The sequence below is a fragment of the Rissa tridactyla genome, chromosome 4 (assembly GCF_028500815.1).
Source record: "Rissa tridactyla isolate bRisTri1 chromosome 4, bRisTri1.patW.cur.20221130, whole genome shotgun sequence".
Taxonomy (NCBI): Eukaryota; Metazoa; Chordata; class Aves; order Charadriiformes; family Laridae; genus Rissa; species Rissa tridactyla.
Genome location: NC_071469.1, coordinates 30044212 through 30072108, shown reverse-complemented (window position 1 = coordinate 30072108; position 27897 = coordinate 30044212).

Genomic DNA, 27897 nt, shown 5'->3' with positions numbered 1-27897 from the left:
AAATTTTCAAAAAAATGACCAAGCTTCATGGAAATGTGCTGTCTGGTTTTTATGTATTTGTATTCAAATTCCTTCACTCAATTAGACAAACTAAAACACTAAGTGAAACTCAGCTCAAACAATGAGCTTTGAACCCCAAATATAATCTAACTCAACTTCACCTATCTTGACTCACTTTCAATAGCCTGATCCATATATTTATGCATGAAAACCACAATATATGACTATAGGCTGAGAAGTGTTCTCAGTGAGTTGGAAACCAATATAAACCAAATCCTGTCTGGGTAAGTTGACAAAGAGGTTAAATTGGCCTACTGTGTCATCAGAAACAGCTCGTGATTTCAGGTGTCTTTATTATGGGTACATGATACCAATAATTTGGTATCTAAATTATATACCAAGATCTAATCACTAGATTAGATATGGCACATAATCTAAATATGAGCAGCGCTGAAAATCTGGCCCTTTCAAAAAGTCTTAAGATAATATCTCAATTTTAAGATGCTTAAAGTCATTAATTATCTTTGAAAATGTTGCAATGTGTTTTATCAAACAAGGTTACAGGGAAAGTTTATTAAAATGAGAAGCTCATGTTTAAAATATTCTTTCACTGATACTGTTTGATGCTATACAACAATAACCATATATTTTCAGGTAGCATTAGCATGTTAACAAATCCTGTCCGTCAGTGTTTGTGAATCGCTAATGCATTCTTAATATCTGATAAACCAGAACCTTAGGGTGCAAAGTTCTATTAACATGCTAATGCATCTTGTCCCTGCTTGCTTTAGAATTAGAGAGCGTAGGTTGTTAGCCAATACAAGGCCATTTTTCATTTTGTTAAAGCCATTAACAATGAGAAAAGAGACAGAGATACTGTCTGACAATCAACATTTCTTATCAACTAACAGCTAAATATAACCAAAAAACTGCCTGGAAAGCAGTACAGGGAAAAGTCAAGCTACCACAGTGCCTAACTTACTGGTTTTAGAAGGCCCATTAATTATTTTTATTTAGCAAGTGCATCCAGTAATTTGGCAGCTGGCTCTATATTCTCAATTATTCTGAGTGCCTTATAACTTTAGTATTAAGAATTTAAAAAGCAGTAGTGATATACCTCGGTTCCAAATTCAGGATTTCCTTGGCAAATGTTATTCCACCCACGGCATTTGTTTTGAATACAGTAACATAGCTCGTCTTCAGTTTTCTGGAAGACATAAAGGACTAAAGGACTCTTCCTTTCCACTCCTGAAACTGAGTTACTCCCTGGATCAGTGAAGTTATACTGGTTTAAAAACAAGATCAGTTAGATTTAAAATAAGGCCACTGATGAAGAAGGCAGTTGCGCACACACCATATTTTCTAGTATTTTACAGAGGGAAGTAAGAGTGTCAACACAATACACATAAATGGGAAGTCAAAGGAAGAATGGAATAAAAAAGTCTGTACTGATTTACAGGTTTGGCTTAACTTCTTTGTGAAGGCAAATAGGGCAGCAGCAGCACTCTGCACCAGCTGCTATGTTAATTAAGGGTTATGATGCCCCGTGAGTAGTCTTGATGAGCACTGAAAAGCTGTCTGATTTTGGGAATGCGTGTAGCAAAGAGGTCAACACTCCTGGGGCCAGTGTGGCCCAGTTCCTTCCTGATGAAATTGTCCTTTAGTATACATCCCATAGGCAAAGAGAGAGACCTCATATGCAACAACAATTAGAGGAGGATCGGTCCCTGATGCTGGATGCGCACAAAGTAGCAAGGCCTTTTACCCAGCCTTACTTACCCTTTGAATCCATTCAAAGAGCCAGCTGCAATCCCATTTTGGAGCACGTAAGAAGTGCCTTGATGAAAACATTTTGTATGTTACAGGAAGATTATAATATTCTCTTCTCATGCAACACATGTCTGTTGTTCCAGTCTTTAACAGAAAAACACTGGGGAACGTTTCGCTGGCTTGAGGTATGAAATTAGCATAGAGCAAAAAGTAGAAAGACTTTTTTTGGCCCAATCTACCCAGACGCAAAATTCCTTTTCATTTCTGTTTGCGAACAGTTTCTCAAGAACACTTGGGTGCTGCAGTATTACCAGTACTTTTACCATTCAAATTTTCTTGGCTTGGAAACTAAACTCCAGAAATATCTGCCAAACATATATTATGCACTTTTTATTTTCAGAATTTCTACTTTTCAGAGAACTGTTCAGTTGCTTGAATCATCAGATAAAAGAAATAAGCACACATTATCTGCCTGTGTTCACTTACACCATTCAAGAAATGACCAATCATTAAAAAATGCACAGATTAGATAAAATGAACAAACCAGTGAAATTTGTAACAGGCTAGTGGTTAATTCATAAACAGGAAAGGTGACATTGAAATCAATTATTCATTGAAAATTATTTGCTTGACTCTACTGCAGTCAAATTTCTACTCAGCTCTAGAATGAAACCATTACAGATTCATTCTTGTTTGCATCCTAATTAGTTTTTTAACCTAGCTTAGCAATGCAATTCACCACTACATCATTTAGCTTGGTGTCCCTTAACAGAGGTCTGAAAGACAATTTGACATCTGAAGATCATGATAGCTGCTATAGCTGCTGCAGTGGTATGATCTCAGTATATTGAGAGAGTGAGAAAAAAGAGAACTGGTAAGGTACAGGATATAGGGGGAAGAAATATCCGTCTCCTTTTAAACACGATAAAATAAGAAAATAGTTTCTAACATTTATGATCCATTCACTGAACCTTATGAGTTATAAAATGACTTGACAGGGCGGTACATATTCTTAGCTTTGCATTTGATCCCTTCACAGATAAGTAACTAGCACAGACTCAACACACCTGAGCCATGTCATTAGACTGACAACATCCAATTAAAGTTAGAGTGCAAGTGAAAATTTTCAAGTTATTGTATCACTACAAAACCCCAAAGTTTGTATAGAAAAAATGTATATCTTGCATATCCAAGTGACAGACACAAAATGAGTCAGTAGCAACAAACACTATGACTAAAATATAACAGAATATATATATAGTTTGTAAAGCAGCACACATTCCTAGCCTAGTTATACATTGCAAACTGCACACTTGACCTTCCGTACACACGTTTTCTGTAGTTGCTAGTTGTCTTCTGTCTTACCATGAGTTTCAGAGACTTGGCACTTGTCCTGAGAGTCTTAAACCCCAGAGTTTTGTGATAATGTAGGAGGCTCAAGTGAGAGAAAAAGACATATCTTCTGTAGTTGAAGAGCAAAGCTTGAAAACATGGATGTCAAAAAGTTCAAACAACAGAAGGTAAATAATAAGAAAACCAGCATATGGTTTTAAATATCACATTAATATATTTTAAACGAAATGCTTGACCCACAGTGGCTCAAATCTAGAAATGCCAGGAGTTTCTAAAGCGTAGCTTTGGGGCTCTGAAATGATGCTGGAGTCCTGTCTCATCTCACTGCCATGCCTCTCTCTTCCACCCATGCTACGGAGCTATACTGTCTACAGCTTCAAGACACGACAAGTTATGTATGCATGCTGTGCTGCATCATGCTGATAAGTTAAATTATAGCTAATTTTATCAGTAGATGATAAGGAAAATATAGTCCATGAAACACATGCAAGGCCTAGTCCTTCAGTCATCCAAATCAGGGACCCAGCTGAGGTTAGCATTAAATCTCCTCCAGGCCCTGGCCTTGGATTTCCTTCCACAGAAAACTGGGGAGAAGGAGAGGATGACACACACCTATGTCTCACCCCAGCTCAGAGTCAAGATGAAACAGGGGCATCTGCCCAGACGAGGGTAGTGGAGTCTTCTCCAGAAAGTCATAGTTTGGAAATACCTTACTGTGCCCATAGAGTCATAAGGCTTAATGCTGTGTTGAAGTCTGTGGTGAGGAATCTAAAGTTTGACCTTCATTGTTTAATATCTGATGGCATACAGATATATATTGATGTAAATATACATGCATACAAAATCCAAAACAAAGATACCTTTTTCTTGTCTTCTTCATATCCTATACTACCTGTAGATTTCATATGAATCACACATCAAAATAAGTATTCTCACCTGTGAAATGATACTGCATTGTTCTAAATTATTGCTGGTTTTCTAGACTTATTCCTTTCTAGAGTTAAACGCCTCTCATTTAGATGGGATTTTATCATTTTTCTTGTTTGTCTGTTTCTTAGTATGTGAATTTTTTTCACTAACAATAAAATTGCGGAACATTTCATGTTTTCAATGAAGATTTAAACCTTCATTAGCCTAACTAGATTTTTTCTCAAAATAGTAATTGCAAATAAATTAAGGTACTTTGTTCATTGATTCATTATGCAATTAATTTATTTTCATATTTTGCACATATCCTGAGGAAAGATTAACAAAGGCATACCACATACACACTAGGGTGGTGGGAGAACATTTCTACTACAATTTAGTATACTGAAATAGTCACACAAATAAATCAGGAAATGTTGCAAGACATCTTCAGGAAGTTATAATAATGTTGTTGGTGTGACTAAGAAATGGTTTCACGATCCAGCCAGAGGATAAGCCACTCGAAGTCTGGGGAAATGGACTGGAAGTCTTTCTCACAGCAGTAAAACAGTTATTTACCTTTTAACTCCAATTTTTGTGATATAGTTTTGTTTAATCTTCTCATATTATTACATTGCTTCTGGTAAAAGATTAAAATCTTTGCACTTTCAAAGACTTTCTTTACAAAACACATTCAATTGCTACAACCATGTTTTCTGTGTTGTTCCTTCAGTATTGTCTTGTGGTACTGATGATACTATCCATAAGATATTATGATAGTTTAAATAGTCACTACCTTTGCTTTCAGTAACCACAGTAAAGAAGTTGTTTCCAATGGGACACACGAAGTAGAAATTTTTTTATCAATTCACTGGTTTCAGAGCCAGTCTGGGAAAAGCAAACTCATAAAAGCAGGACTAGAGAAGTCAGACCGGAAATGAAATGCCCATTCGTTTTCCAGTTAAGAATTGAAATAACAGAAAATAGTGGTTGGCTTGTAGCTGTTATACTCGAAGGATACAAGCCAGCCAAGCTTTGTAGGTAAAAGTAGTATCTTCTACTAGATCAACAGAACTCCTTAAGTAAGGGTTGATCCTGTCAACTGTTAGGAATTGAAGACAACAATTGAAGTATAAGACATTTATCGATTTTAATTTTTTTCATAATGATTACAGAATTCAACAACTGTGTAGTTCATATATCATAAAATACTCTAACTACATAGTCATGCAGAGACTTTGATCAGATTCCCAGGTGTCTCTGACCTTCTGGTCTGAAATGCTAATCTATGCTTAAAAAACATGTAGTTTGAAGGAAGGGATCTAATTTAAGCACCAGTGATCGTGATTCAGGATAAAATAATGCAGTTTATGGTAAAAGAAGACTCAACTTCTTTTCTTGAGGGTTAAACTTTCAGTAAACTACTGTCTTCCAAGGTTTACTGAAAAGATGATTCTGAATTGTACTCTCTGCCTAATAACATGCCTCCTCTGTAATTTAATTCTTTAGACTCAGACTTTGATAAAGAAATACCAGACAGTTTCATCTGCTAAAGGCTTTCATCTTCTCTCCTGTTCTAATTGTCCCTGGCTAGGATGGAATTCATTCCTATTTCAAGTAATGCATTTGCAGCCATAAGGTTAAACACTCTGCACATTAAGATACGTGTTGCATCCCCTTCAAAAATAACTGTTCTCCACCATCATGCATAGAGGAGAAGGAAAACTTGGTAAAACCATATATTTTTTTTCTTACTTTCCTCTTTCATGTATGACATTAGTGACTTTAAGCCTTCATCATCTCTTGATGCTTGCTGTGACAGTCACAATGTTCTGAATTCATTTAGGCAGCAGTTGGATTAAGTGGTCATTAACTGGCTAGATATAATTGATTTTTTCAAATAAATGTGCAGTATACAATATCTAAATGAACTAACAAACAGCAGAAAGAAAACTGGAGACAAAAAGCTTAGGGTTTGTTTCCAGGGCTGTGGACAAAACCATAAGCACGAGATGATATACAACCCACTGGCTTGAAAGGATGCAGGCGATATTCTTTCTATAACTGCCAAAAGAAGGGCATTTATAATTATAAATGTCTCTGAACTAGACGTTTACAACAGAGAGGGCAGGCATCTTCAGTGTGCCCAAAACTAAAATTGTCATGGACTTCAGTGTCCATTAATAAACCAGGGCAAGATATCTCACATATTCTCACAACTAAATAATACCTTTTATTCTTAGGTTCTCAGACTCAAAGGTCTTCCACTGAAAGGTCTAACAATTGTTTTCTATTTTGGCTCTAGAAAGAAAAAGCAAGTCATACCTTGGGCCACTGTAAATTACATTTCTTTACAAAGTTGATTTTCTATCATTTTAAGATGTATTGTTGGCATGAAGAAAAGACAGGGAGAAATGTGGAGAAGCTTCCTAAATGGAAACATGGTGCCAAAGAGCTCACAAACAAGTACCAGCAAATACTGTTTTGTTCAGTCTCATGTCTCCAATTGTAAGATTTATTTGTTCTTCAGTCTATCTCCTCCTCAGGAAATACTGCCACACCCAGCCTTTGTTCTTACTTGGGTAAATAACATGCTGTTACCAATTTGGTGGGACTTAACTAGTTGAAGCTCATTCAATGTATCTTGAAGACAAATGAAGATTTCCATTGACAGTGGTAGGCACTGGATTGCTATGATCATAGATAAGAGAGAAGACATGTTTCATACTACTTAAAGTAATACCTGAAAATTAAGGTAATCATAACTTGGACTGTTTGGAAATCCTGTGCAATGCTCTTCAGTTAGAAGCGTCTAACCTAGAGGGAAAAGTGGTCTTCAGAGCTGAAGACAGAGCTATGAAAAGCAAAAATTGTCATGACTGACAAAAATATGCAGGAGAAAAATAGACAACTACTGAAGAAGAGCATGTTCTTGCTTCTCAATTGATTTTAAAACCACAAGAAACAACGCACTTGTTCACTGCTGCAGAAATTAAGTGCGTGCCCATGGAAAGTAATGACAGTCTCTATGAGTATTTGATATGTGAGATTTTTCCAATAAAAGTTACCTTTTATATGTAATTCTTACAACACAAAAAAAATTGTCTTCCTCTATAAACTATTCCAAACTATGAGAGCACACTTTGTAACACAATATGTCTTAATTTTTTTCTGATGAAGTGACTGCTTTTTTCCAAGAAAATACGTTAATCAGGGCAACCAAGATGATTATGGGACTGGACCATCTCCCTTATGAGGAAAGGCTGAAAGAGCTGGGACTCTTTAGCCTGGAGAAGAGAAGGTTGAGGGGGGACCTGATTAATGTTTACAAGTACCTAAAGGGTGGGTTTAAGGACGACGGAGCCAGGCTCTTTTCAATGGTTCCCAGTGACAGGACAAGGGGCAATGGGCACAATCTAGAACATAGGAAGTTCCGTTCAAATACACGGAAAAACTTCTTTACAGTGAGGGTGACAGAGCACTGGAACAGGCTGCCCAGGGAGGTTGTGGAGTCCCCTTCTCTGGAGATTTTCAAGACCCGCCTGGATGCAGCCCTGAGGGATGTGGTTTAGGCAATCCTGCTCTAGCAGGGGAGTTGGACTAGATGATCTCTAGAGGTCCCTTCCAACTCTGAAGATTCCGTGATTCTGTAATCAACCATAGTGCCTTTTCAGGCTAATCAGAGACACTAACTGAAGAAGTCACCGTGCTGCTCAACATAGTCCATTCATACATATTGTCTGATATTTGTTCTTTAAAAGGGAATGTTTTTAACTAAGAAAATTAATTTATTTTTCTAAGTTATTTCTTTTCAGTTATTTATATAGTATTTTGCTCTATTCAAAACAAGAAATGAGCCAGTACTAGGCAGGTAAACAGATGTGATAGTCTGTGAAAGGATTGCCCCGTTGACAATCACATGACAGAAATTATTATGAAGCAACAAAATATTTAAAAAGATGTTTGTTTGTACTATATATCTTACTTCAAGACGCTGAAAGGAAAGAGAGAACAGGAAACTGCTTAGGCAATTTCCTGCTCTTTAACTTTCAGTCCAATACCTATTTCTTTCTGTAAAAGGGCAACTGTCCAGGGCTATAGTATAGATATCCTGTACACTGATTTTAAGGGGGCCTTTGACATGGTTTTTCCATGATATAAGGCAACAGGGTATGAATGGAATTACTAGGAGAGACATGCAAGGCAATAGTTATCAATGGAGTACTTTCAAACTGGAAAAAACTCAAGGACAGCTGTCTTTTCTGGGTTTGGAAAAAGTCAAATATTTTGTTATTAACCATTTGGATGAAACAAAGTATATATTTAGAAGATAGTATCAAAAAGGAGGTTCTATGCACACATAAAACTCCAGGGCTGAAGTTAGGGACAATTGTGAAAAACTGAAGAAAGATAGGGAAAAGCAACATACAATTCAGTTAATACAAGCCAAAAATGAGCAGCTCTGTACAACAAGACCTGAGTTATGATTTCATGTTGGGATGCACAAACAAGTATTCTTTCACTATGTTACGAAAAATAATCTTTCCAGTGTTCAGGCTCCACCAAGAGAATTCTGTGGACTTGTTACCACTGCCCCCAAGAAAGATTTAAACAACTAGACAGAGCCCAGGAGAGTTCAAGGAGATAATGGTCAGAAGACTATAAGACTTAGGAAAGAAATAATAGGATAACTTTTTTAGTTTAGAAAAGGAAAAACTAAAAGGCAATGTAATATGTCCAGATAAGTAAAAGACACATGCAGAAAACTTCCCAAATTTAAAGAGTGAAACCTTTTCTTTATCTGCTCTAGATTAGCAATAAAAAGCAAAAGTTTCAGCAAATTTAATTATTAGGATAATCTTCCTAGTGGTAAGGATAGCAAAATGCTAGAATGGATTTCTTAGGGGAAACTGTGCAATCAGTTAAAGCCTTTTTGAAGAATAAAAACCTATTACTTCTGGACTACACAAGGTCTGCAAACCACTGGGAATATGGACCGTTTTTAGCTACGTGTTTGTACACAGCCTAACAAAAAGAAGCCTCATTTGCAGACAAAATTGCAGCTGCTCCTTCAATAAAGGTAACATTGATGTATGACAAGGGTAAAATAAAGCACACGACTAGGAAGGGTGTATGAGCTGAATAACAGACATGTGCTGACAGTTTAGTTTAATGGTAAGTGATTTCACATCTCCAAGTGCTGTGAAATCACCTGTGCCTCTCCAGTAGTTCATGGATTAAATGGATTATGTGCCTCTCCAATTGTTTATGGATTACAACAAGAAAAGGTCATTTTGGGGAATTCAGCAACATACATCAGTGAGAAAAAGTAAGTTCTCGGTTCTTTTTCTGAGGTGACACAAACCCAGAAGTCCACTTCATCCTTTCTTCAGACAGATTTAGGATTTATATCCGTCAACAAGCATTCGCTTTCTACGTTCTAACTTGAATCAAGATATCTTGTTCTTTGCACATCTTTTCAGGTAATAAAAAATACTGTTATGATCAAAGCTGAACAATGTGTTCTAAGGGCCATTTTATAAAAGAAAGGCATTTACTGCCTCTTCCTAGAACTTCTGTTTTCCATCTGCTGTGATCGGTACTTAAGTATAACAGGTTTTAAATCATTGTTTTTTCTCTATAAAGAGATACTTATAGGCTTTTTAGAAGTCCATCAAATGTAATCTCTTCTTTAAACCAAAAGTAAAATAGTAGCAAATGCATCATCTGCTAATCTGCTTGTTAGATCTCAAAAATCTGAGATTTTCTCTGTCCAACCACTTCTTCCTTCCTCCTCAAAAAAAAAGTCCTAAATTTGGGATCTTTCCCACTTCTCGCCTTCACCATTTCCTCATCTGCTTCTCTAATTGTACAGCGCATTGAGTCACCTGAATTATGGGAGGCCACTTGCACAATAATACATTACGGTTGTAATTGGATACATTAGGTTTAGTCATAAAACCCAAGACAAGCCATGCTTCCAAAAGACATGCTGTAGTCAAATGAGAAGACACGGGGTTGAATGTTGGAATTACTTGGAGAAATACTGAGATCTGCATCACAGAAACAGTCAGATCAATTAATTATGAAAGTCCCTCTTGCTCTCTCCCTGTTAATTTTTTTGAACAGCTGTTATACTCATGACCCCAACAGCAAAGTCAGAACTAGTCAGAAACAGGTTTTGGCTTTATTTTTCTTTGTACAGCAGCATTGTCTTTTCTACCATTGACTGTTTTATGAAATACGCTGAATGATTTTCTGGGCCATTGACTTCCCGTTGCACAGGTCAGAGTGACATGCTGGAAATTTAATATCATATGCAAATCTCCTGTGCCATTTTTACTTCTACTAACCATCATATTACCATGTTGTGGAACATCAGAAGGAGCCTGTAGTTTGGCAAGCAGCATGGCAGGAGGCAGTAAAAAATGTAAAAAATAAACCAAAATGTAAGCCAGCTCCACCTCTCTATACATACATAAATAACCCATTTGATTATTTATCCCATTACCTTTGTAGTGTAGAATCATAGAATGGTTTGAGTTGGAAGGGATCTTTAAAGATCATCTAGTCCAACCAGTCTGCAATGAGCAGGGACATCTCCAACTAGATCAGGCTCCTCAGAGCCCCACCCAGCCTGGCCTTGAATGTTTCCAGGGATGGGGCATCTACCACCTCTCTGGGCAACCTGTGCCAGTATTTCACCACCCTCATTGTTAAAAATTTCTTCCTTACAGGTAGTCTGAACCCATAAACCCAGGATAAATGAGTTTCATGGAAAAAGAATTGTCTCAATTTGGCTAATTAAACCAGAATTATGTCCTTATTAGAAAAGATTATAGTCTCTTTTCAGTTTGAGAAATCGGGGTCAATTTGTAGCTGCTAGAAATACATCTTAGTCTTCCACTTTTTTTTTTTATGCTATTTACTACAAATAAGTAATGCTAATAGACTTTCCGTTTCCTGAAGATGTTTTCTAGATTGAGTCTCTTTCTTTTGTCACTAAGGGACAGAACAAGATCCTCCTTTCAAAATCCTTATAGCAGAAACTTTGCTTTGCAAGAATAATTCAGAGACAGTGAAAACTGTAAGACTACAGCTTGCATGTAGATTGTGTTTCACAACTACCGCCACTCCCCCAAAAGACTATCAACCTGCAAGTATTTTAAAATCCTAGAAGAAAACCTATAACCCCATTCTGAAGACTGACTCTTACACTATCTTCTGAAAGTGAAAGCATGTGAAATGCAGGATCTTCTGAGAAAAAAAAATGGATAAAAAAAGATAAGAGAGAACATAAGCTGCCAAAATACAACACACAAAATCAATATAAGACTAGTTCAGAAGCCAGGCACTGTTAGTGGCTCCATCACAGGACTAAGAGATATTAATGAAAAAGAAGGAGTCTATAAATGAGATAAAGGAGGAATTTAGAGATAGTCAAAGATTTAGTTAGGATTACAAACCTTTGACCTAGATTTCCAAATATACTTAAAAGCTGGAAGTTTTCCATCAATAGCAATAGCAGTGAAGGGTCCTGTGAGAATATCATTTGGAGAATTTGAGATGTGTTTCTCTGAGACAGGGGTGATAAGTTTAAAAAACATGGTGGTTTTAGCAATTGTTTAAAAAGTGTAATCTGATGGTCGTCTGTCTTGGACTGTAGCAGGAGAGGAAAAATAGAAAATGTGTGACACTGTCAGGAATTGGATTACTTTTTTCTGAGGTGACAACTTGCAGGAACACACATGAATAACAGAACAGTTAAGGAAGCAAGGCAGAAGTAACAGTATGCACATCTACTTACAAACACAGTAAACGTAAATAGACAATACAAACACTTCAGAAAGCTTAAGTAGAAACTCAAGTCTAAAAGACCAGACATCATCCACCTCTAGGAATATTCCCAGAGGGAATAATCTGAGCTCAAATCTCAAAATCCAACTTCTTTCATCCTTAAAGGCAGGGTTGAGCAGAGCAGACATTTTTAAGCCTGAGCTTTAATAGGAACAGCAGCTACTTGTATGGTTTTTCTCTAGCTCTCCTTTCAGCTACTCAGACTAAATAGAAACCACCTGTTGAATGAGTCTGTCACAGCAGCCAATTCTGTATCTATTGATTGTTAAAGGTAGAACACATCTTTCTTCCTCTGGCCTGATTTCTTTCTATGGGAGATTTGACTACCTAAAGGCTACAGGCTTGGTCTAGCCAAAGTCATTGTTTGAAAACATCAGTGTTGAAAGTCTGATTTTAAAAAAAGGGAAACACAAACCTCCACAAAGTCACTAATCTTCTCAGTAAAAACAGTTTAGCAAGGCAGGAAAAGAACATTTAAATTAAATAAATTATTTTTTAATGTATGTGCCAAGTTATTATTATTGCTCATTTTCCGTACTTTAAACAGAAATATAACTATGACGCTAATGAAAGCATTTGTACTGTACATATGAGTTCAGCAGGAATTTATGCCAATTAAAATACTTCCATTCCCTTTTTTATGTCAACTGCACTTGGACCAACTGAGAAAGGCAATGACAAAACAAGTATAACCTAGCACTAAATAGAACAGTTCTTATTAGATGATATTTTATTGTCAAAAAAAAGAATATTAAGAGTAAAATAGGTGGATTCTAGTGCATACGATCCAGATGACCTTTACAATATATTTTTGGTTCTGGAAGACGTATAAGATACTTTTGATAATGTGAAAATGAAATAAATTTCTCTTTTATCTAGTTGGTGTCAGCTATTGTTGTTTCAGAGCCCTTTACTAGACACAGTTTTTTACTAGTGATGGAAATATGTTTACAAGTATTAGCAGTATTGATCCAGTAGTTCAAAGAGTTCTGGCTTTCCCCTACTTGAAAGAATAATAAAAAGATATATGAGCTCAGACAAGCTGTTATTTTCATGACTGCTCTGTCAAAGTATGCATATATCAGAGAGGTTGTAGACTTCGCTACATACATAAATTTTAATGAACGCTCTAATACTAGTACTGGTCCCTGTTTGGCAATAAAAAGTCATAGAGAGCAGGGACTCTGTTCCCCAGGGGAAGGTAAGGTTCCAGGAAGGAGTCAGGTTCTGTTAACCCTGGACAGGCAAATCAGCTTTTAGAAGAAAGCTATAAGTAAAGGGGAGGCTTTTCATCAGACATCAGCCTGGCTCGAGGCAGATCCAACAAGCTTCTCTTTTAGGCCCAGGGAACAAAGGCATGCTAATAAATATGATCTCCTGTGGTAGCCTTGGTGGTGGCCCAATTCCAGGCTGAATCATAATAAGGAATATATTAACTCTTTGTTTTCTATGGATAGAGAAGTTGTATTGCCTCTCAGAGGGTGGGAAAAAAAATCTTTCCTCTTAGAAATTTCAATTATTTGCTTATAAACATTTCAGAGCAATTATTAAGAAAAATACCACCACGTTTGTCTGTCTTTTAGTGCTGAGAGACATCTTGTTTGTAACAACTCAAATCAACCTCTCCTGTTTAATTCATGAAACAGCTTAAACAGCATTTGCCATCTGGACTGAAATTAGATCCCTATGGAAATGGCACATTATAACCTTAAATCATTATTTCTGTGCTATTTAACGAGAGTGTTGCCATAGTTTTTGCCTTTAGTAACATTACTAGGATCGTTAGAGTAGGTACAAAGACAACTTAAAAGTTTCTAAAGGACAATCACTATATGAACAATGCACAAGACAAAATATGAGCAGAACACTGTCTTCTTGCATGCCAACAAAGTTTTAAATGATGGAATTTCACTGACGGTCAAAGAAATCTAATTGCATTGTCAGCAATTGTAAAATTTCAGCCACAGGAGTTTCCACTGATATTTTAAGTAAACCCAAAGTCAAGCTTAATATAAAGCTATATGAGCTACTTTAAGTCAACTTATAGACTATTTGAGATGACTGGGCATTGTTTTTTTTCTTTTTTTTACTCTAAATTTGACCTTGTAGTAGAGCTGTCCTTCAAACCTGTTGTAAGCTAATGCCAGACACTGGCTTCATTGTCTCACCAAGCTCAAACTTACTTCATTAAGTTCTCCATTCAGCAGGCATTTTCTCACAGTAATGTAACTCAGTTGAAGCCAACATTTCACATTAGAGTCCATGATCTGCCCTTGCTCAGATGAATATCTCAACTTACAGGAGAAAAGGCTTACTAATAAGTGTTTATACAAAAAGGACCCCATATATGTATTCTCAGAGACAAATAATAATATGGCTATATATAAACATGTGTGTAAACGAGGCATGAAAATAATCCATTTTTTCCTTCTAAATCCAAATGGATTATACTGTACACATGCTGTATTTACAGATGGATTACTGTAAATATCCTCATTACATGCCTCTAGCTATTGTTTCCTTTGTTAGAAGATAAAAACGTTAAACAATTCAATGAGTTCAGAAATTAATAATTCAGAGAAGGGAAAAAAAGAAATCCTTCATAAATGCTTGTTCATTCCACTTACACCCAATCCAGCTAAAGCTATGATGAGAGCACCTTCCTCTCCTTCCCTTTCCTTGCCCTGCCAGTTGTACTGAGTGATGCATGGAAGGAGCGGAACCCAAGGTCACCACATCCCGCCCTCTACAGGCACAACTGATATAGTGAGAAGAGGTAGGTTAGTGGGAGAATTGTAGAGATTGGGTTGTTTAGGTTAGTAACATTGCCCATCTCATTGTTATGGCACAGTGAAAGCTAATCTTTACAATAGGAAATCAGATTTTTACAGTCTAGGATAGTGCAGGCATATCTAAAATGCCTCCCAAAGCAAATGCCTCAGGAAAAAGATTAGGTATTAAAAGGATTTAATAACAAGTGCAGAGATGATCTGGAGAGTTCAAAAACCCCTGCCAGTCTTTTCTGTAAAAGAAGATCAAAATAACTGGGACAAATACAAACAACAAAGCTGGAGAATCTGCCACAGGAGAAACGTGGTGGATCAAGTTTCAGAAAGCTGAAAAAAGGGCTGAACGCATCTTTCTGTCAATTTGCATGTGAATAAGGAAGACTTACTAGTGAGGATTTGAAAAGAGACTGGGTCTGGGTAGACGGAAATACCTTGTTTATGTCCCAGCTCATAGCAAATGGCCTAGGAAGAATTCAGGTATGGATGGTTTTTGACCTGTCAATGGAGTTCTGAAAATATTCGAGAGCAGTCAGATGCCCAGTGTAGAAGTGGTGTGACAGAGAGTAATGAATGAATGAATGAATACAAAATACTATAAACCATTTACTTTCCTTCATGCTGTTTCATAGCACAGCGACCCCCCCCCCCCCAAAGTCCATGATAGCTCAGTCTCTGGACTAAAGTCCTTCTTAGTCTTCCTCCTAAATTCATGTCTGATACTCACAAAGGTTTAAAAGCTATATAGTACCTTTTCATCATCTTTTCAGTGATGGATGGAAATATCTCCATTTTAGCAGCCTAAAATGTTACATAATTATGTATTTAGGTTACAATGAAAACAGCTACTTTCTATCTGTATAATAACCTACTTACTAAAATTAATTTAGACAATGCAGTGTCCTGTTCTCCTGCAGGAACTGCACAGCAGCTGACAAGACAGGAGTAGCTACTTTAAGATTTAAATTTGATCATTTTTAATGCAATTAAAATTAAGTGGTTTTGAAAAAATATAAAGCAAATAAGTTTTAGCCTAATCAAAGTAGGATTTGAGCCTTTCCTCTCTGCTGAGCATGTATAGAAATGCTGGCTGTGGGCTTTGTTCAGCATCTGGGTCCTCAGCAAGGCTCATCATATAAGGCCTTAAAATATAAGGCATTTTGAGTTGCTGTAGGATATAAACATTGAAGTTTCAGTATGCCATACTTAATTTCAGTATCATGCCTAATACTTTAGGCATATTATATTTTCTTTCAATAGAAGAAAATGCTCTTATTTGGGGATTAGTTGAAAGCCCCTTGAAGGTGTAGGTAAGACAGACACTTTTCACTTACCACAGATGTAAACAGCAGTTAAACTCCTCTTTGGAGCAAAAGCTTTTGAGGCAGTAGAAACCACTGACTACAACACAGACATCACACAAGTTGTATGGGAGGTCAGATATCTCTGGTGCAGAGTATGAATGCTGGTACATGGGTATTTGTTTGTGTCTGTGGCAAAAGAACGATAATGTGGCTGTGAAGAATGTAGGAGAACCTCTTGATGACTAAGTATTTCTGTGTCAAAGAAATAAAACAGTCAAGACTCCAAATGGCCATTGACATCTCTTATGTAGAAGGGCATACATAATATGAAGCAAGCAGGTGCAAAAAGATGATGAATATCCACCACCTGTAGGCAAAGCAATGATAGAAATCAAAGCAGGTACAAGAAAGAAGTAAAAGAAGAGCTGTATAACCTCTCTGCTTTCCACTCCCCATAGTTTTTTTCATTTCTTCAACCCTTGCTGATCACACATTCCCCTCCCTTTAGATAGGAAGCTACCTTAGTTATTAAAATACAGTTTCCTGAGAGTGGAAATGAGGAACATCAGTGTCAAACACAGAGCACACGGAAAGTCCCTCTCCCACAACGCAACTACGGTTGCTTTCTCACAAATGTACTGTGCCTTAATTTTAAAAATGGGAACGTTGAGAAGAACATTGAGGAGTCGTTGTTCCTGTTATGGCAAGGCATAAATGGGTAATTCAAACAAACGTATATATACATTAAATTTTGCATATGTAATATGTGTAATATGCATTCCTCATTTTGGTGGAGTAAACAGTACTTCATTTTAAGCCTTCTTATCACAGAAGTAGATGGCTAGCAGATTTCAGCTAAAAATAAATAATCCAGAAAGAATCCAAACTATATCAGACCTCTGATTATAATTCCTATACATTCGTGTAACCATTTTCTTTCTTGTCACATCATCTTAATCAACTGACGCTATAGAGGTTTTTAATAATCTGTTAAATTTACTTAACAATGCTTGTAAAGTTTCTAAATGAATAAGTTAAAAGCAGATCTATGCCAACAGCTATTTGAAGCTTTTTAAGAATTTTAGCAAATCTGAATTTGTGCACCTTAGTATTCTGCATCATATATAGATGCAGATTTATAGACCAGAAAATAAAGGGGATTAAAGTTCCACCTTGGATATCAATAATTTAACAGCCCAGCTGGTTTATTGTCACTGACTAGCCTGAGATCTGGAGACTGGAGATTTCTTAATCACAGTAAGATGAAGAGACGTTGAATCTTTCATTAGCATCGTCTTCTATCAGCTCTTTTTCAAGGATTTCGGTCAAATTCCAAAATAAGCAATCCTATCCCATACATTTTAACAAACCTTCATTTAAAAAAAAAAAAAAAAAAAACCACCACACAAACAAACACAAGCTTAGTTCTATTGTAAGTGATATTGGAATTATTCATGTATTCCTTTTCTCCAGCTGTCCCCAGAATCATCCTCCAAAACCAGAGTACTTGAGACCTACATTTATTTTCATTTGTAAGTGAACAGTTTAGTTCTCTGAATTCATGGCTCTATAACTCTGCAAGTCATTGTGTTTAATTGTGTTTATTATTAACAAAAAGAATGAAGGAAGTGTCTACTTGTCAGGCTATTTCTTCAGAAATCAATAAAGAATTCAAGGATACATCACCTTCTGTGAGGAATACAGAAAGCTTTGGAAAAGCAATTTAAAAAGCAATAATATTTTTAAGATAAAGGCAGAATGGGAAAATAAGTTTCTAAAATGATAATATTTCCCTCATGGAAAGAATCCAAAATTAGTAAACAACTGTAGCCTTAGAAAGTAGTCTGAAAATACTTCCAGGCTTTTCACTCCTTATGTTTGTTAATCCTTATGAAGTTAGTAAATGTGCATTGAGACTTCTATAGAACCTGACATATTTTATTTACATTGAATAAATACATTTTATTTGTGGAAAACCATTAAAATTTTCTCCATTTTATGCTTAAGGAATTTCTTCTCCCCCAGTTTCAAACAGCCATGAAAATAGTAAAGTACAAATACCATGAACAGGCCAGCACTGACAGTAAGTACAGAAACAAGAGAAACAACACTAGTTACTTTCTCCACTCTGCCACCAGGTCTACTTATGACACAGATGGTGGCGTATTGACACGTCAGTAAAATAACCATGAAAAGTGAATGTCCTGTTTGAAGCTGGGATAGAGTTATTTTTCTTTCTTGTGGTTGCCGTGTTTCAGATTTGGTATGAAAGGAATGTCATTAATGCATATTGGTTTAGTTGTTGCTGAGTGATGTTTATACTATTCAAGGACTTGTTTCAACTTCCTATAGAAGCTGAGAAGGAGCATAGACAGAACAATGGAACAGCCAATGGAATATTCTGTACCATAGACATCATGCTCAGTACATAAATCCGGGTTGGCCAGGGGGCAGGAATCCACAGTCACTGCTGAGGACAGGCTGGACAACCAATTCACCAGGTGGTAAGAATGACTTGTGTTGTATTACTTTTATCTTCTATATTATTTTACCAGTAGTAATAGTAGTAGTATTGTTATTGTTATTTTCCTTTTTCTGTTATTGATCTATTAAACTGCCTTTGTCTCAACCCATGAGGGGTTTTTTTTCCCTTTTCCTTTCCCCTTCTTTTCTCTCTCTTCTCCCTACCCTTCCAGTGGGTAGGGGGAGAACTGCATGAGCAGCTGCTTGGTCCTAGATGCCACCTGGGGTTAAATCACGACTGTCCTTTTTGGCACCCCCCATGGGGCCCAACGGGTTGAGATAACAACAAACCTGATCAGAGCACTTTAGAACAAATTTGTCGTAAGCAGTCATTGTAAGGGGTTAATAGTCACAATGCTGCTGTCGGGGTTGTGTCTTGTAATACCAAACCTGCTCTATGGGCTCCCTGTTGTGCTGTTTATTATCCCTGGGAGATGGGTCAAGATTATCGTTTTGCTGTGCTTTGTTAGTGTGGGTTTATGAGATGATCAAATCATGTGTGCTGTGGATGTCTGTACTCATAATGATTAAGAGTAATGAACAAGGCAAAATGGAAGCGGCGGTTTCATCTCCATACTTCATGAGCCGTTTAGTGGAAACTTTTTGTACCTTTTCTCCTCAGAGAACCAATCTGTGGGGGAAACACCTTCCTTCATCTCCCCCTTCTCCTCTGGGCTAATTACAACAGCATTTGAGAATTTTGAATACCCTTGGGATGCTCAAACCAGCATGCTTCTATTGCTAGGTGCTTCATTGCTTCTGAATATGTTTGTGATCTTGCTTAGGGTTAAACATTGGTGCGTATGCGGGCACGCTATTCCAACCCCCATGATGAGCACTGTGCTACTCAAACCCTGGTGACAGACATTGTGGCTACTGAACCAGAGAACCAACCTGTGCCAGTATCAGTCATCCCTATACAGAAGAAGTAATACACAAAAAATAGTAAAGGATGAAGATGAACCAAGGTCATTGTGAGAACAGGAGGAAGAACGAGAGGTAATCACCCAATCCTTATCCCTGGGTGAGCCGAGATATACATGAAAAGATTTCAGTTGTCATCCAGGTGAAAAAAATGTTACATGGCTGCTCCAATGCTGGGATAATGAGGCCTGTAGCTTGGAATTAAAGGGTAGGGAAGCGAAGCAGATGGGATCTCTGTCTAGGGAAGCGGGTATTGACAAGGCAATTGGAAAAACAACACAAACCCTCAGCCTCAGGAGGTGACTTCTGTTATCCGTGAAGGAAAGGTATCTCTTCAAGGAAGATATTATGTGTCACCCAGGCAAGTGAACCATTATGGAGACAGGTATCCAGTATCTGAGAGAATTAGCTGTGCAGGAGTTGATTTATTATGACCTGGACAACCCGCTGTCCACCACAGATCCAGACAAAGTCTGATGTATCTGACCCATATAGCAGAACTACAGAGCACAGCATGATCGTATGCCAGCTCATTGGCAACAACAAGATGAGGAGATGAAGAGGCACCAACGGTGGATGCAGTAGCATCATAGAAAGTCTTTCTAATTCCCCATGGGCCTGCGTCTCAGCCGTGGAAAGATTAGTCTAGGAGTTCCAGCAACTCAAAGAGGACAGGTCGTACTCTCCACCTGTATGGACCATCTCAGCTATTAGAAGGAAGTGTTTTTCTGCTAAAGAGAGAAGATATAGAGGATACACACCACGAAGAACCTTCTTCTCTCTACCCTTCTTGAAGAAAAGACGGAGAGCTGTGCACACATCTGCATGGCCCTAGCTGCCAGCTGGGGTTAAACCACGATAGTGAATAAGGTGGAATTGCACATATTTTGCTAGACAGGCTCTCATCTGTGCCATCATTTGAAATTCTGCTGTTAAAGTCAGTCCACCAACTAACCCTAATGGTAGTCCACGCCCTCCTTTTTCTTCCTTAGTATAGATCTTATTTAGAATGACTCCCTGCTTTGGAGAATCTCGCATTTCACTCCAGTGACATCGTTTATACAGTATATATATTTATGCCTCATTCTCTGATGTTACACCAAGTGAATGCAAGGTTAGACCCATGTGGGGAAACTCCAGGTATGAAATCTGGCTGGAGCAATTCCCCATGGTCACAGATTATATATGTAACTGTACTGTTGTTTTGACAAAACCATAAAGCAAAGCAATTTACAGTTGTATTAAAAATGCAAATACATCTTCTAGCTGTATCTCAACATACTTGGAACCGCTTGGACTTCGAGTTTATCTCATAGCCCAGGGTTGGATTAAGCCAATTCATGTGATTTAACAAGATGATGTTAACTACAGAGGAAAAAATCTTGGTCTATAACAAGAGTCTGTAGATCTTATGTTTTAATTGTTTTTTTTATAAAGATTCTAGAGGTTACAGTGGCAGAATTAATTCATCCAAATGCACCTAAAATCAGCGTAACAGCAGATTAAGTCTGAAGGAGCCTGGATCATCAATCAGAAATCTTTAAACTGTCAGTTGCCTCAGCTCTGTTCAGTCTTAGAGATGTCAGCTATAATATCACCACATTAATACCACCAGAGATAGCATTCACCAAAAAACAGGGGAGAGGGATAGAGGGAATACTTTTATTATACAAAGACCGGAATGATTATTTTTTTTAGAAGCAGCATCTCACTTTGTAATTTTGAAGGGCTTAGTTATAGATGGAACATATAGAAAATTACTGTTACACTGTATATTCTCTGACCTCTGTGCAGAATAGACCTGAATTAATATTCACTGTAATTTTCAGGATTTAGTACTGCTGGCATAATATTTTACACCAAATATCTCTGTGATAAAAGTAACTTCATTTCTGGAATGTACTCTTTCCAAAAAGAATTAATTCATCTTCTTTTAGAAGGTATTTGGTATAATGCAAGCTCAGGGTACAGTAAGGTTATTCCAGCATTTGGATGGGATTTTCTGTTACTTCCATTTTGTTCAAATATTTGCAATAATCAATGCCACATGGTGGAAAAAAAAATCATTGATTACCCAGGAAATGATGCCAAAAAGCAGACGTGGCAGAATAGAAATCATCATCATTCACAATAATAATTCTTAAACGTTTGGCACAAAAGAGGAGCTCTCTTCACAAGAAAAATTTGGACAGTAATACCTTTCATAAAGAATGTCATAAGCCTCCCTGAAACCTCAAGAGGCAGAACTAACCTAATATTCACCTTCTGCAGAGAGTTTGGAAATGACAGCCCTATTAGCAAACTAATTAACAATCCATTATAAATGGCTAAATTAATTTTCATGGCTTAATTATAAACCCTTTATGAACCTAAAACTTTCAGATGCTCCATTGTTAATAAGACATATAACCTTAAAACTCGTCACAATGAACCACTAATTTAGATGGCTACATTGGGTAATGCAGAAAAATATATCAGTTTTCATATTAACATACCCCTATTAAATAAGTCCGATAAAATACCAACTAAATGCACTCTTACTGCTTTTATGTTACAGTACAAATACAACTATATTTTAATACAGGTATGCAATCAGATTTTTGCAGGTACACATTGATCTGGAATCCACTTGTAATAAAATATGACTGGATTGTCAGGATATTGCTTTCAGCGCTGTAAGTACTGTTTATTCAGTACAGTCACTCATGAAGACTATGTCCAGCTAGAAAACAATTCAGACAAGTCACAGTGGGCCTGTAAAACCACGTAGTTGGTGACAAGGATTTAATGTCCACACTACACTCATTCCAGTGGTGGTTGGGTTTGCTTTTTAAGCTTTGGGCTAACTCTAGCCTGGTCCCCGGACTGAATGACAGTTTGCAACTGAAGCCACTCCTGGAGCACATCTCACAACTCAGTTTCATCCAAAAGAAAGCCAAAAAGGGTACTGAAAGGATCAACTGAGACTGCTTCCAAGTGTGAGCCAAAGGATAAATGGGGAATGAACAGATTTGCTTCAAACTAAGTTCTTGATCCAAACATAAATTGGACGTACCCCAGAGATCAACAACTTGACATTTTGCCTGGAGACTTGTTGCTGAAATGTGATAAAGTGGGAAATTTCACACCTGTTATTGCTGAAAGCAAAAATCTCTGAAAACTCCGAGGACACCAACTGCTCTTTGGAGTTAAAGGATCAAACCAACCCAATCAATAAAATTTCATATGGGAAAGAAAAGGATTTGACTTTAAATGAGGAAAAAAAAACCCAGACAGACCCTCAACTTCTGACATGTTCTTAAAAATCAATGAGTAGTAACAGACTCCCTCCCAGTAGTACAGGAGCACAAAATATCCACTGAAATTCCCATCTTCTGAAGAAAAATCATCTCTCTGATGATCTTCCCTACCCCATTCTAAGAGAACAGGAGAGACCCCACTCTAAGAGACTGGCAGTGGAGTATTTCAATGGTAAGGCATAGGTCATATTGCCTGGAAGAACGAAGCAAGAAGACACAATGAAATAACACCATGAGGTGACAAGAGGCACAAAAAAGTGCAAAGAAAATAGACTGTGGAACTACCAGGTCAACTGTCCCAATGGGTGAAATATAAACACAGATTTGCCCTTGGTTTTGATCCAGTCCCTCCTTCAGTACACCAGATCAAGCCAACAGTAAGAGTCCTCAGGCTTTCCATTTGGCTCACTACCACCTTGCAACCAGACCCTCTTCCTTTGACCACCCCTCCCAGTCAAAACAGGGGGCTCTGTCTACAGTCTCTTACAGGCTCCCTGGTTCCTTCCATGTGGGAGGCCAACTAGGTTCTTCCAAGAGGACTGTGTAGCAAAGTTAAGGGACTATTTCATTCTTACAGTGTGGTTAGAACCATGACAGATTTGATACCCACCACTCTATAGGTCTTCATTGCTAAGCCAATAGGCCTAATGTCCTAAAGCCTTTGGACAATTTGGGGAGATGTCTATTTCAAAGGCTCTTTCAGCATTTCCTTTCCTTTGCAAGCTGTTGGCTAGACCACCACAGTTCAGAAGACGAAGTCAGATAAGAGTCATTGTTTCCTTACATTTGTCTAAGAACATATTAGAGAAAGACATTGGCCCACAGTCTTAAAGGAAATATATTAATGCACTAGATCACCTGTTCTCAACTCAAATAACAGCCTGATATTGGCTGAAGAATACTTCCTTAGGGTGGCCAGCTGTGCTACGACTCAATCTGTCACCATGGAGAGCAAGACACGTTCTACTAGCAAGCTCGGGCATTCACAGACAGCTGTATGTGTGCATATCCCATTATCCCATTCCCCACCCCAACAGCACAGTACAGCTGTCCACTCTTTGATACAGACAGCATTCCTCTGCCCCACTCAGAGCCTTCATCCCCTTTTTAGTGAGCTTGTGTTACTGCCATTAGTAGAAAAGTTTTATTTTTCCTTCTTTTCCGAAGATGGAAAATGGCCTCTTCTTTGCAGGTACACAGAGAAAAAACTTGCTTACAAATTACAGTTGATGATTCCATGAAATCAGCAAAAGATTTTGAAGATGTCAAAACCTGCTGCCTGAGAACTGCATATAAGAAAAATCAGTATTACTTTTCAAAAGTTGTGTGTTGGAAAAATGAACGATAGAATACAAGTCTTCCTTCTCACTGAGAAAATTCTGGTTTTCCTTCTCTCAGTCAACTTCTTTAGTTAGAAATCTGTTAAACATGAATTGCACATATGCGTGTTTCAAGATTAACTTTTCTACTGTGGTTTTCCACCTCTTAATTTATAACCCAGAAAAAGTTAGAATTTTGTATAACATTTTGTGGTTCTTAATTGCTTACCAGTTCGAATGTTTCAATCGCCAGTTTTGCATTATCTAGCAGTCAATGAAATTACAAGGTAGTTTAGTATGCCTGAAAGGTAGCCCTCATATTTTAGACTGCTAAATCTACATTAAGTAAACTATAATTACTCACACAGCCTTGAAGATCTCATCTTTGGAAATGGATCTAGGTTTTCTGATTGAGTGACCTCTAGATTTTTCTGTCACTGGGCTAAGACAACTGACAGAGGTTACTGACATGTAAATACATATTGACGAGCCTGAAATGCAAAGTTAAGGGTTGGATTAAATTCTGTCCTGACCAAGCTTTCACACATTGTTGTGTAGAACATGAAAATAGTTTTAATACAGACCAGTTAAAAAGTAGAAACGTCAACAGTAAAGTTAACTTTGATGTCATTTTATAGTCCTGTTATTTTCCATCCTGTTTTAAATAGATGAAAATTGAAACCTTTCTGGACAGAAACTGAAAAACTGATCTGAGAGTACCGGCAGAATCTTAAAGCTGCTATGGATACACGGCTGTGGCAATGATGTGTTTCTTTCCTGATCAGCAAGCAATATAAATATATCTGTTATTTACAAGTATGTTGCTTCATCCATCAAGGCTGCACTGAACAGACTGCACTTAGTAGGTAAGTGAGGCATGGCAGAGAGTGATAAAAATGAAAAATTACTCCCACTTCAGCTATGCTAATTCTGAACTATGTAATGTAAATGTTTACAACCCCTTTTAAGGTAATGCCTCTAAGAACACAGCTTGTATAAAATTGCACCAAAATGTTCAAATTAAAGTATTCATTTTCAGCAAATTTGAATTAAAAAAAAGCCCAACTCAAAAAAGGAGTTTAAAAGCCCAAAGGATTTCAAAAGCCCAACTCAATAATATAAATTACTAATTTACCTGGAAGAAAAAAGTTTGCATGATTACAAAGCCCCATTTCTGTGACACTAGCCATATAATGAGAATGGCTCTTCGAAGTCCGTATTACAAGTGAAAATCTTTTGATAATTACCCAACAATGGGATGCAGTAAGTTTCAATATTTCCTTGTATTTAGCTTCTTCAGTTCCCTGTATAGCAGAAGTGGATTCTTCTGAAGGGCAATTTAAAACACGAGGTTGATTTAAATGCTCTGAAAAATTCCCTGGAGAAGCTTAGACAACTCCTTTCACAATAAGAACAACAATCCACCATGTTTCATGCCAGGGTTTGGCAGTAAGAATAACCCCAGGCTTCCCCTAGGTGCACTTGTGTGTTAATTGTTGATAGGTGGAAGCAGTTGCCATCTTTAACATCCTTGATTTGGTTAAAGAAGTAAAGACCAAGATTTGTGCCAAAAGCAAACCTTACAGGGCAGCAGAATATGGTTTTCTGTCCTGACATTTTATGATGCCTTAAGGGGATATTGAGAGGTATTAAAAACTAGGCATCACAGCGAGACTTCACTGCAAGCACTGTTCCTGTGGTTGCAAATAGACTAGGTGATTACAGAAACAGATTATTTCTTGGTCTTTGGTGTATTTTCCCTTCACCAAGAAGTCTTGTGTCTGCCCCCACCCCTATCCTGCGGTTAATGAATGGCTGCAGCTTCATGCAGGGAGGAATAACAGATCTAAAGAGCCCAGTATGGTTCCCTTCTGACAAAGACCAGGGCAAAATGAGAGCTGAGGGGCCAATGCACAAGCTGTCCACTTCTGCTACCATGCCACACACTCAGAAATGGGTTTGTGCCCTGGATGACTTCTTTACATGGAAATTCAGTATCAACCCTATTTTCCTACTGCTGTAATGACAAATACTTGCCCCTTCTGCCTTTCATGAGAGGGACTGAGAAAAACTTCCTTCAGACCTGTCGATGGGCAGGCACTGAGGGACCTGGTCTACTCCTGTCCCTTGGTCCAAGTGCTCTACAGAGAAGGATTTGAAGCTGAGGGACTGCTTTCTGTTGGGTACCCCTGCTGTATGATGAGAAAGGAGTGTTATTGAAAGAAGAGCTACTATATTTGTTAGCTGCACATATGTAGTCTGCTGCTACGATTTTCTCTAACTTTATGATTCTGTCCTATTCACGTTACCAAAATATTTCACGGCTCTTATTTAGGAGAGATTTTCTGACTCATAAGGAAATCCAGGCAGGCTGCACCAACTTTCCCACGCTTATCAGAAGGAGCTTAAGTTTATTTAATTATTTTCTTGTGCACTCTACAAATGCTGAATTCGGGCAGGCTTGCCAAACCCAGCAGATGGGTAACATTGTGGGGAAGGAAAACACGGATTCAATGTAGAAGAGTTTAAGGGGAGGAGGGTCCTTGGAGGAGGAGAAAATATTACATCCATTTTAGGATTTGTTCTATTCATACTCTCTTTTTTAAAGCACAACGTATTTTTTATTGTTTCCTTACAATCTGGGAAGGGAGAGAGATTTGCAGATAGCAAAGCCTTGTGGAGTAATCCAAATTCCATCGCAATTTGGGGTGTGGCATACAGTACAGTGCATATCTTTCAAAGCTATTGAGATTTTGACTGGTCTCCCTGAGTTTACTCACTCAGAAGTTAGGCCTTGTGCTTCTCGTGTTGTGTTCTTAAATCAATCCCTAGGGTTTGGTGCATGCTGCCACTACTCTTTTTTCTACCCAGAATATAAACAATAACAGGCAAGAAAAACTTTCTTCTTATATCAGAAGTTTGGGGTTTTTTTTGTATTATTTTAAAAAGACGTACAAGAGGAAAAAACAGATTTTAAAAACAAGTCTGTGTGTATGGCTCTCTTATCTAAAGCCATTACTATAGATGAAGTCTTAAGTAACTCCAGAGACATTCTTATCTTGGCCAGGTTTCAGCTGAATTACCTCTATATCAATGAAATAACGGCCTTTTCTTTAATTCTGTCACAGTTCTTTTTCTATTGTTGACTTTCATCTTTCTAAAGTTAAACCAGATCTATGAAGGAGATCAAGGCAAAACCGGCAGCGCTCGTTATCCTTATATCGGTTACTGCTTTGCACAATAGTTCAGCAGACAAAAAGCACTCAAGGTTGTTGCTTAACAATTCTTAAGTATCAATAGTCATTTGATAGAGTTTTGAGCCTTTCCTTCGCTACACAAGTGTTTCAACTCAACCTAATATCTACTTTGCATTAAGCAGATGATGCTAGTGACAAATAAAAAATTATGCCATAGAAAAAAACAGGCACTGAAGAAACAGACTTGAATAAGTTGTTTTGAAGGTATTTGATACAGATATTTTTCATGCCAACAGAATGTAGAATTGCTTGTAAGATTATTTAATTTAGTAAATTCAGTGGATTCACCGTTACAAAGAACATTTCTTTTGGAACGTCCCATCCAAAACAATAAAGTTTATTATGAATGGGCAATTCACTCTGCCTACACATTTTTTTTAGACTCTGCCATTATATTTTTTGCTTCAATTACATAAAAGACTAAGAGAACATTATGGCTTATTTCACTGTTCACTCAGTATATAATTGAGATGTTAAGCACACTACAGTGGTTGGGGACATGAAAGCATTGGTATGCTGTCAAAATTTCCCACTCTTCAGAGACGTTGCATGCTTCAATAAATCCATCTATACAGACAATGCCTTTAAAAGCTGTCATC